Below are 10,364 nucleotides of genomic sequence, written 5' to 3'. Positions count from 1 at the left end.
TATTTTAATAAATTAAAAAAATAACACGAGTTATTCAGACATAACCAGGTATTACCTACCTATGTAATAATCACTCCAATGTGAAATCCAAAAAATATTGTACGTGGTAAAAATTGTACTTACTCCGTCCAGAAAAAACAACCCACAGAAAATATATTGTTATTCGTCAGTATAGGTTGCCTGATATTATACTTGGTATGTAATAACAAATAACGCGATTTATTTTCAACTAAGAAATCCCATTGCTTGGAAATACTTTCGTTTATATATTTAAATATACAATACACAATGCACATATAATAAGGTACCTATATAATATGTATACAAATTTTTTTTTAAATCTATCCAATATAAATATCATGAAATATTCCGACGGTGGAGATGGCAGGTCGCCGCACGCGCGTTAAGGCTGTACGAATGGGTTTTCCGTGATGGTGGTGGCAGTGGCAAAGGGTCGGGAAAAACGTGTTAATTTTATCGGTGTCCTGTGTAAAATTAAATGGCAAAAGAAGAACTGACCACCACATCCCTCGGTCTACGCGCACACGGCACGTATATAAACATGTATACATAATGTAATATATATATATATTATATATAAGCCCGTTTAGTGACCGTTTACCGGCGTGTGACACAAACTGATAAACAAAATGAAAAGGGCCAATTTCGCAGAGGGCTGTGGGTAGAGGGCAGTGGCAAGAGGGTGCTGCTCTGCTGATGTGATCACCGGCCACTGGCACAGATCCCATAACCATGTCTATCCGAGCAAGCCACCGCCGCCGCAGCCAGTTTTCAAGAATACACGCGCGAGGTCGAGCGCACGTACAAACACACGCACACCGTTTACGCACATAAATTCCCCACTTACACGCGTCCACACACACACACACATATATGTGTATATTGTATATTAATTCGCACACACAGACGAACAAACGGACGGACTTCGGAGGCGGTGGCCCTTTAACCCTTTCGCCGGTTTAGCTTACAAATTATTATTATTATTATAATAATATTCTCCCAGGAGAAATGTAGAAAGAGAGAGAAAATGTTTACCCGCGCGTCCCGACGACTCGTTAAAACAACAAAATGAGCCCTTTAATGGATTAGTTCATTAGTCGGAAGTCATTGTTGTGTATGTTCAACTGATAAACTTTCGCCCACCGCACCCGGTACCGCGGCGGCCGTGCAGGAACCGTTCGCGATGCCGTACACTCTCTCGCCGCCGATTGCAATTTTATGTAATATTCTCAGCAACCGCCGTACGTGTTTAACAAGCATTATAATAATATAACCCGACCACTTCGTTTTATTTTACAAATCGGTCTATTTGAATAGTTATTTAAATACGAGCACTCGGAATTACTCGTTAATTAGAGATAACCGATTTAAACACGGGTTTTTCTTGCTAACGCCATCATTGCCAGTCGGAGGGCTGTAAAATCGTTTTGTTCGTCACGATGTTTGTCATTGATTTCAATTCACAACCATTTCCGGCGTTTTTAAATGTATTCATTTTAATTCCACTTAATGAATATTTTTAATTTCTTGTATTTTAAAGTTTTTAAATAAAATTTAGGAAAGACCAAAATATATAAAAACTCAAAACACCGGGAAATTCGATCCCGAACAAACTTCGTCAAAAATTCAGTTATATTTTCTGATATTATATTGTTTTATATAAGTGTGATCGATACTATATGGACAAGATATGTACATATTTTAGTAAAAAATAAAATATCTGTCTGCAATCCTTAACGTGTAATAATTTAAAATTATGAACATTTACTCGTATATACACATATTATATTATGCATGTATGGCATAATATGTCAACATGTATAAGACTAACTTTGAAAAAACAATTTACAAAATCATTAGCATTTAACGAGAACATAAGTGTCACTAAAGTTACACAAATTTATGGAATTTATAAAACCTATTCTGGTTTACTGTATAGTCCTATGTAAACTGTGCATACGGATTTACCTAAAAGCCCATTGACTACATACACCCCAATACCAATAACAATAATGATAAAATCTTTTCAGCCTTGAAGAGGATGTTTCGGGCACTATAACTTAACGCATGTAATAGTGTAAAACATAACGCAGTGCCGAATAAGATTATTAATTTATCACTATCAATTATCACATTAGCCTGCATTGATATTTTATAGAACATATAAATACTATTATGATATTATAATAAATTTTTGTAGACGCATACTATGTTTATTGTATATTGTATACATTTGAATTGTCTTATAATAAATATATTTTTAAATACAAATGAAAATTTTAATGATGAAATATTATGTAATTTGTAAAATTAACAATAATTAATCTATACAATAATATACCTGTATAATAAAATTTTAATTTTTATGACAACATTGAGAACAATAATGGCTTATATACTTTAAATTTTTAATTACAAATATGTGTATTTAGGTTTATTATAAAATTGCAATTTCGTATATTATCTACTATTTTTATGTATACGTTATCCTTGCATAATATTGAAAATTTAAAATCCTAGGATATTAATTAATTAATATATAAGTTTAAAATAATTAATATACAATTTATGTACCTAAATTCACACTATCTATAATTGAAAAGCATTTATTTTATATTATACTATGTACGTGTCTATAATCGTTTGATGATAAATCATGAATTTAATGCTATTCATTCATACCATCATGAATGAAAAGTATGTGATTCTTTGGGTCTGTTAAAAACACATCAATGAAATCCCTCTTTAATGTAGGGAAGGGATATTTAGGACCCTTGTAATAAACGCGGTTTAATCATTTAAAAGGATGATTCCGTAATAGGGTTATAATACAGTAGCAGTCCATAGAAATTATTTTCACTGTGGTGTACCTACTGGTTAATGTTTATTAATTTTAAATGTTTAACCAGTAATTGGCTTTTGTAATTATTCAGGGTAGTATACGTTCTCAATACCATTGTGTGACAAAAATACAAAATTATTCTTAATTTGTATTTGCAGCTTAAACGTGATTGCAAATATTATATCTTTAATACAACAATAAAAATTAAATATTTCAACTTATATATTAAACGACTAAAACAGTTATACTGAAAAAAATAAGACAATTATAAAATGTATAGGAAAAAAATAAAGATACTTTGTGCACTACGCTAATCCTAACACTTATTGTAACATCACAAACCACGGATAATAATCGAATTACAACTTATTAACTTAAATGTGTACCTAATAACTGGATTTCCAATTAAATATTTATAAGACATACAATATACATAATTAAAAATATGTAATTTTAAACTTTTTAATATAGTTGGTATAGTGTATGCAATTAATTAGGCAATATTTAATAGAATGATGGTATATCACTCTTAAAATATAATATATTTATCAATAATAATAATATATTCAAATTAATAAAGTACATTAAGCACTTCAATATTTTCAAATACAATCAAAAGCAGAATATCTGAATATATTACACTTAATACAATATTGGGTGAGATCTTCTTTCAAATTATACATTTTCAATTTAATATATCGACTTATTACTGATCTCTTTAAATAAAAACTTAAACATTTTATGTTTTAACCGTGGTTTGAATAATATAAATATGTCAAAAGCATAACATTTTTGTAAAATTATTATTTAAAATGCATTAGTACACGGAGAAGAAGTTCCTATAGTTCCTACCTAAATTTCAAATGACCATTTGAATTTCACACTATACGAAAATGTGGACAAAAGTGTGTTTTAAATAAAAAAAAAAAATAATAACACTTAACACGTCTTCTGGAAATGTGAAATTTGTTTATATTATCAAGAGTTACAAAAATCATAGGTATCCAACGCAAAACATTAGCTGTTGACGTAAAAAATAAAGCAAGTATAACTGGCGACTCTGGAATAAAAGGGGAAAAAACTAATAATAAATATGCTATACCACACGATACAGAGTGGAAGGGCCGTCGGTACTTTGTAAAGTACATAAAGCGTTTACAACGATGGTTAGGGGACTTATATAGGGTGGGTTTATTGTCGGATACGTACATACCTCCTCGTATCTTATCTTCCGGACCGTCTCAATTTTATAGCTTTCCAATCTGCAATCCCTTCCTTTTATAGTTTCCCCTCACCTTTGGCCACTGTACTGCTTTTTAAAAAAAAAAATAAAGAATCGACCTCACTGATCACACACACTCGCACAACTACGCCACACATATCCATACAAACACATATAATTCTACGTCTCCATTATATTATTACATTAATGCTCTTTATTACCGTGGTAATTTATCGGTAAAAAGAAACACTTTTTTTAACGAAATACTTAAAAAAAATGTCTTTACTTTACTATTTTACTATAAATTATACACTTAATACCTACACATATATCTATCAAAGTTATTTAAATATTGACATATATTATATTTTATTATATAATTTAATGTTTTATACTTTATTAGTCATTATACATTTCAAATAATCAAGAATTTCAATTGTTAGTCGATTGTATTGAACAATAGCAGTACAGCAAAATTGCGAGGCTTTTTTTTCTTTTTTTGACCCGAAAAATCATACTATATTATAGTATCATGATTTCACACAAATATGAAGTGTTCAGAATTTTAGAAACATTTTTATATAATATTATCTTATAAATGTTTTTAATTTAATACTATTGTAAATATACGACTATGATTGTAAATATACCAAAAAAAGTTAACTGACGTAGTTTAGTTGAGCAATAATTATATTATACAAAGTGATTTTTTCAACTCCTTAGATTTTATATATAACAACTTATTTTTATTTTTTAATCATAATCACCCATTCTCCTGTACATTTTTAAATAGAACATTTTATTAAAAAAGTTTATATATTCAAATAAAAATTAAAATAAATACGAGTAGTTTTTGAGTTACAACTTTTTGTAATAATGATAATAGCCCCATGATAATCAGTTTGGACGATAAGAAGACTATGCTCTAATGGCGATTTGAAAATCATAATTATTTATCAATATTTTATATTATATAAAAATTGTTTGGCTCTAATAAATAGTAAATACTAAATTAAATATTATATCTATTTCAGAATTTTGTAAAACTATTTTCAAAACAAAAAACTAACAATTAGTGTGTAATACAATGCTTAACGTTATTTGTATATGAGTTGTTAGTATTATTATCACTTATCAAGTTAAGTAAAATGTTAGTCCAATTTATAAAGTCCAAATAATTTTTGGTTTGTGTAATAATTAAATAATCGGGTTTTTATTTTATCAAAATTGATTATTTATTCCATACCATACATCTAAATCAACAGTGGTTTTATCCGATTTACCAAAATTTCGTATTTGTCAATCGATTATCCATTTGAATCATGATTATCATCAAACTTTCCGAAATCGTGACTGAACCACTGAAGCCAGTATTCACAAACTTAAATGTACCAACAACCATTTAGTTTTGTGATTGATCACCTAGGTGGTCGATCATCCAGCAATATTGCTTTCCGATGTTCAGAAAGATCACCTGCCCCGCTGCTTAACATTCAAATAGCTATTATTTGATTAGTCGGGCGATAATACATTGTTTCTAATCATTATTAATCACTATTATTGAAAACGAGATTACGATACAGACGTACTAGACCTTATTATCTTACATACGACACAAACAAAATAAATTCTTAACCACAAAAATATCCTTAACGTTCAATAAAAAGAAACCACAAAAAAAAAGAAAGCTATTGCAGGATTATCATTTGGATAAGTACAAAAAAGTTTAAAATACCAGGCCAATAGGTTACTTTAAAAATTATTAATTATTGTACAACGTGTATTTGTATTTTTTTTTTCATTGTTCATCAAATATATAATAATAATATATTCTATCTATCACAAGAACTTTTTAAAAAATATGGTTATGAATGTTGGTATCTTACAATATTAATAAACCGATATCTTTTTAGAATTTGAGATATTAACTTATATATATTATATATATTTTCATGTTACTTTATTTTTTCAATTGATAATATACATTGCTAATATAATACTTATTTGAGTTGACGTTTTTATAAATAAACTGTTAACTCGTATTGAACGGTTTTATGCACTGTGCAATTGTGTATGGAAATACGAAATGGTATCGACGAATTTTATTTTTTTTTATGGTTTTGGCCTTTTGTACTATTTAAAGACATTTGATGTTTTCAAATATTTTTTGGTTGATATTGAAACAGTTTTTTCTTAGTCTGTATGTACTCTGTAACTTAAAAATATCATATATAATATGTTTTCATTATTTTTTTTCAAAAATATTACTTTAACATTATTATTATATTTTTGTTTGTATTGGTAACTGATTTGGTTTTTGAATATCTAATAATGCATCATGATTACAAAGCTGATATTTTCATTAAAATAACAAGAATGTTATTATTTTTTCTTTAAATTGTTTAATTAAAAATTGTATAGGACTTAATAATTATCCCGTGTAAGAGTTAATACTATTTCATTACTATCAGATTACTTACTTTTGTAAGAGTTTACCATTTTTTTTTTCCATTTCACCAAACATAACCGGTCTCTCATCTGCATAACTAAACTGAACACTCTAAAATGCCTATGTCTTTATTTTATCCTCGTTTTTTGCCTTCTTCAACCATTATCATGCACGTTAGGTTGCCTACTCACCCTTTTTTTCGATACTAATATACATAAGTATTATTATACCAGCCGTATTATTATGACGTATGACGTTATTGACTTATACTTTATAGGTTAAAACAACTATTAATATTGTACTCGTATAAAATAATATTATGATATATTCAATTTGTTTTTATACAATTATTTCAGTCTCGTCGTATTAAAAATAAAAAAAAATAAATTATTAATAGCATTATAAATATAATAAAATAAAATATCCTAAGATGTTTAAGTTAAAAATAATATACCTGTCTGAATACATAAATTATATGTAACCAGATTTGGTAAAATGTATTTATAAATGAGGTTTTGTATGTAATGATATGAAATTCATGTTTAACACATACAATGAACAATTTAATGTATTCAATGATGAGGTACATTGATATTATATATACGATAAAACGATTTCCCGGTGTTAAGTACCTACTTAAACTTCGATGTATGCTTTAAAACAAACATTCAAAGCTGATATTTATAAATAATATATGCTATATTATTATCATAGAGTTTATACGATTTAATCATGTATTGTTTGTTCTACATTTATTAAAATAATTACTGTTTTTCAATTTTTATCAGGTGTCATGCATAAAGAATTGTTTTTATATATTTAAAAAATGCAGTTGAATATATAGAAGAAAAAAAATTATACCGTTTTAAAAAAAAGATTTTGTTGTTCATTATCACTTTTTATCGAGCATTAACCAGGTCCGTATTTCTAAAAAATTGTATATTGTTAAAAAAAAGTTATAAACAAAAAACATATTATAATATTGATTATCATATAGACACGTACAAGTATGTAGATAGAGGTATGACGATATGTATCTGCTATCTACATTATGAAGAACCTATAAATAAACTATAATATAAAATAAACTGTGATATTATTTTATTATGTTTAAAAAATGAATTGCGTAGCACACATTTCTACATGGATTACGGAAATACCAAGTACCCATAATAAGAAAAATTAAAACTAAGGCACCCCCCCCCCCAATCAAGTTTCTAGACAACATCGTTTGTCTTCAATCTTCATTTAAATTTCTAATTTCGACAAAATATATCATATGTCAATAAACAAAAATTATGCAATTTTTTTGACCAAGTGAAAATAATATATCAACTTTTAGAGAAATACAACAAATAAATGAAAATGCCTATAAATAACTTATTTATTACTCATTTTAACCTGTTTAAAGTATAAACCAGATCCAATTTACTATTATTAATTACCCCCAAATATTAAAATCATATAACTATTTCAACTACTTATCGTGTATATTATACATGAAATACACACACACACACACACACACATCATTGTTAAATCAATAATGCATTCATCGCTCCGCTCAAAATTTAAAAATATTTCTATTTTTTTAAATCAAATTAGTGTTTGATTTTTAAAAAAAAAAGAAAAAGAAATACTAGATTATTGAGTATGATTATTGTTTTATACCAAAAATATTGATAATTTATTTATATATTATATTTATTAAATAATTTAAACATCATTTAATGCTTTTTTAATGCCATTTTAAATTATATTTAAAATGTATTTTAAAATATCATATACAAATATGTATATAAATATAAATGTATAATTAAGTTGTTGTAATATTTTTCTTACGAACAAATAGATACTCCATTTATAAAATACAACTAAACATTACACATATTTCACAAACAGCCCTGACGAACCTGTGAATTCGATTTCGGACGTGTACCAAGAATCGTCTTTTTTCCGCTAAGATTATTTATCTATCTTTTATCTTTATGTTTTAAAAAATATTATCCTATTCTATCTGCAATCAATTCACGGTATCTACGAAAGTCGAAACAATTGAAATTTCATTGGTGGCGGTTCCTGTTTTTCAATAATCGAATCTTTTTCTAGACCAACGATGAGTTACGAGTATTCAAAGAAACCATCATCAATGGGTTTCAGTAAATTTTCTTCATAAAATTATTAAAATTATATAAAATGTATATTAAAATTAAAAACAATTAGTATAGATTTTAAATTATTTCTCAAGTCCTCCCCCTCCCATTACGAATTTAGAAAGCAAACGTTTAGTAAATACTTAACATGCAATTAGCGTGAATATGTGTGTGTGTGTGTGTGTGTATGTAAGCGATCTACAGCTAAGTCTATCGCACTCATGGTTCAAAAATTTTATACATAGCCACGAAGATAACCCTATATACTCAAGGATGTGCTCTCGGGGAAATCTTTAAATTTTGTATTTTAAAAGGAACTCGCACAAGAATTTATCGGTTCGTGGAAAACGAATATTTTTTTTTGTACAGGGTTGTCATTAGTAACATAAAATAAAATAGTTATTAATTAACTTTTTTAGAGAATATTAGCATCTTATTTTGGCTATTTTAAAAGAATATAATTCCGGCCCCTAGTTATTATGATTGAATATAATCTTAGACCTTTATTTTATATTTTGTCAAACCGCCGAAATGATGACCATGTTAAAAAATGTTTGGCTTACATTTTAACGGAGTTTAAATCAGAGCAAATCCACTAGCATTATTTAATTTGTCACGAGCGAGGCCGCCGTGCAAGAAAAACATTTCTAAAGCTCTTGAATTTATGTGGCCTACTTCGAAATCGTACACCAAAAAGCCTAATTTTTAAGTATACTAGGTATATTGAAAAAAAGCCGAAATTATCTCGTGCTATCTTTAAAACTGGAGTCTACGCACGCCTATGTAATGTGTATGCTATCTACTATAAAGTGCTATATAACGCGGGAACTACTAGTTACTACCACTATATACTATTATATAGTATTATATCCACTTTATAAATACTATTATATACGTCTAATACACTGCTACTATGTTTATAATTTCTATACTATACCCTACGACGATGGCAAAAACACATGTGTTTCCGAACGTATATTTTTACATTGTATACATATAATATGCGTCCGCGTATATATATATATATATATGTCGAGTGTATACGCGTTTATTGGCCTTATTTGCGCTAACGGGTCCCTTTCGCGATTGGGGCGTAAGCCCTTTGTTAGCGTCGCGTCTCGCGGATGTCAGCAAAAGCACGCCCGGCTGACACGTCCTGACAGATATCCAACACGTATAATAATAGGTATACACCATATACGACACCGTTTTATAATATATATATATATATACGTATATAGATTATACCCGTAATATTATTATGTATAGTGTAGTATATTAATGCAATAATAATGCACCGCCCGGACAGTACGGTCGCTGTCATCGCCGGACTTCGTAGTTTTTTGCTCTGCAAAATAAATATACGTAAACCTATAAAATATATACACGACGTGCGACAAACTAACGGGGCGGCAGTAAAAGAAATATTGATGCGAACTCGCGTTGCGTTATTTTAGGGTCGCGGTGACTCGTTATACTAGGAGTATAATAAATGATATACGAAAAACATGGAAGTATCCCTTGCACGCCGGGTAGATCAATTTTTTCAGCTAGTCCGCCTAGTAGCCGATTGTAATATTATATACATTAACAGTGTTAAATAACACTCAAAATTAATCTCGATTTAGGTGTTATAGGAATATAAAATCAAAAGTCAGTATACCTACCATTAGTTAT

Source organism: Rhopalosiphum padi, chromosome 3 (assembly GCF_020882245.1).
Source record: "Rhopalosiphum padi isolate XX-2018 chromosome 3, ASM2088224v1, whole genome shotgun sequence".
In the NCBI taxonomy this organism is placed as follows: domain Eukaryota; kingdom Metazoa; phylum Arthropoda; class Insecta; order Hemiptera; family Aphididae; genus Rhopalosiphum; species Rhopalosiphum padi.
Note: the sequence above shows the minus strand (reverse complement) of the source record.